Source organism: Mirounga angustirostris, unplaced genomic scaffold, assembly GCF_029215605.1.
Source record: "Mirounga angustirostris isolate CCGP_5_RB_7025 unplaced genomic scaffold, mMirAng1.0.hap1 SCAF_16, whole genome shotgun sequence".
Classification (NCBI taxonomy): Eukaryota; Metazoa; Chordata; class Mammalia; order Carnivora; family Phocidae; genus Mirounga; species Mirounga angustirostris.
Genome location: NW_026991724.1, coordinates 38,709,441 through 38,711,703, shown reverse-complemented (window position 1 = coordinate 38,711,703; position 2,263 = coordinate 38,709,441). Strand labels below are relative to the sequence as shown.

Below are 2,263 nucleotides of genomic sequence, written 5' to 3'. Positions count from 1 at the left end.
CACAAAGACTCGTACACAAATGTTCATCGTTTATTCGCAATAGCCGAACACTGGAAGCAACGTAAATGACGCACCAGGTGTCCGGTGAACAAAATGTGGGATATCTGTACAATGGAAAACTGCTTGGTCATAACCGTGAACAAACCACGTGGGTAAATGCCAAAATAATTGTGCCGAGTGAAAGATGACAGACACATAAGAATGCATACTGCGTAATTCCACCTATGTCAAAATCTAGAAAATGCGAGTTAATCTCCGGTAACAGGAAAGAGACGAGTGGTTGCTGGGACCAGGGCAGAGAGGGGGCACCGCAGAGCGGCATGAGGAAACTTCCGGGGGCGGTGGAAATACAACTGTGGTGCTGTTTGCAGAGGTGCATGCGTCCGCCAGCCTCATCAAAGTGTATGCTCTAAGTGGATGCAGCAAATTTTGGGGGTATGGAAATTGCACCTCAATTAGGTGGATTAAAAATGAAATTCAAAGCCATTAAGGGGTGCCTTTTAGGAGTTTTCAAAAGAAAGGCCTAACAATTTTGACAAAACAACTTTCCCCTCGTTTGATTGGAATTACATTAAATTTGAAGGCTAATCCCTAGGGAATGACCATAATTTCAATAGCAAGTTTTTCTGTTTAGGAACATAGTAGGTCTTTTTTTGTGCTCTGGGACAGTAAGCAGCATGGTTATTGCTCCTTAATGATTTAACTGAGTTCACCCATAAAATAATCTGGGCTGGATGCCAAGGGGAAGGGGTGGATGGTGGCTAGGAGGGGCAGATGTGCTTTCGCTGTTGTTGTTTTTTCTTTTTGCAGATTTTATTAACGATATTTACAAAGCAATATCCAGACTCCAGATCCAGCTGCCAAGGAGCCCCTATTACACTGTGGGTACTGGTTGCAGCATGGCAGGGGGCTTTGGCTTCCTACCCTTCTGTTCCAACATGGGGGTGGTGGGAAGGATCTCATCTTTGGGTTCCACAATGCTCAGGTGATCAGGCAGGAGCTTCTCAGGGCCAGTCTTAGCCCTTGGGTCCCAGGGAAGCATGATCTTCACTTTGATGCCCAGCACACCCTGTCTGAGCCACACACGGCCCACAGCAGTGTCAATGGGTCCCCGCTGTGAATCATCAGGCCATCCAAACACTTCATGGATTTAGCACTCTGGCCTTGGAGTTTCCCAGACACCAGGACATCACAGCCTCTGGCCCTGCTCTCCATGATGCAAACAGCACGCCACAGCAGGCCCTCTGCACAGCAAGGCCTCCTAGGAAGGAGCCTATGATGCAGAGACTGGGCCTGGGCAATAGCCCACAGACCTCTCGTGGCCACCTTTTCAGCATAAAGCTCTCCACGCCCTCAGGGAAACCAAACCCTTTCTGAACCACAGCGGTCGCTTCCCGGATCTGCTGGTCCTTCTCACCAAGAGCATTCTGTGTTTTGGTGGCCAAGATAATGATTTCTGTCCTGGTTGGTATAGCTTGGGCCTCATCTCTGGAGTAGCTATCTTCAGCCAGCTCCCGTGTGAGAAACCCATTCAGTTCAGCTTTGAAGATGCCGTTGGCCACAAACGTCCTCTTCTTGGAAATGTGCACCTCCATCTTGCCGTTGTGCACGGCCACAAGGAGAGGAGTGCTTTCACGGTTAATAACAAGGGTGGAGTTGGGATTTATGCCCGGTCACTGGGTGATCACACCCTTCTGAACAGTCTCCAGGTTAGTGATCTCCAGTCAGTGTTAGATGCACGTTTTCAGTCAGACATTTACAAGCACAGACCTTCTAGCGGACACTGTGGATGGCCACCTCATATCTCCTGCGCCCACGGCTGAGTTCAGTGACAGTTACGGTGGCTCCTTCCCACACAGGTGACAGCTTCCCACCACTGGCATTGGCTCCTCACTGCTTGCCAGACTAAAGGCTTTTCCAGCATCACTGAAGCTTGCTTAGCCAACGTTCAGGACAGCCCGGAAGTGGCGGGAAGTTGACATCCCAAGGGCAACTCCCAACCAAAGAAGGAAAGTGACCCAGTGGAAAATTTCCCAGCTTCCCCATCCCTCAATGGGACGATCGGAACGCATTCCACATGATGCCTCATGTGGCCTCTGTGGGAGTGAGCCAGACCATCCCCAGTGCGCCCCAGTCTCCCTCCCCCATGGCCTCCCTCCCGCTTCCTGAAACCACCTCCCAAACGAACAACCTGCACCCAAGTCCTTGCCTATGAGTCTGCTGTATTCTATGGTATTATTTCACTGTGTTTATAATAAGACAC

The 2,263-nt window shown here is 50.0% G+C and overlaps 1 pseudogene; it reads right to left on the bottom strand.

The window, feature by feature from the left end:
- Window positions 1-874: 874 nt before the first annotated feature.
- LOC123856030 (small ribosomal subunit protein uS3-like) lies at window positions 875-1,595 on the bottom strand (annotated as a pseudogene).
- Between the last annotated feature and the right edge of the window lie 668 nt (window positions 1,596-2,263).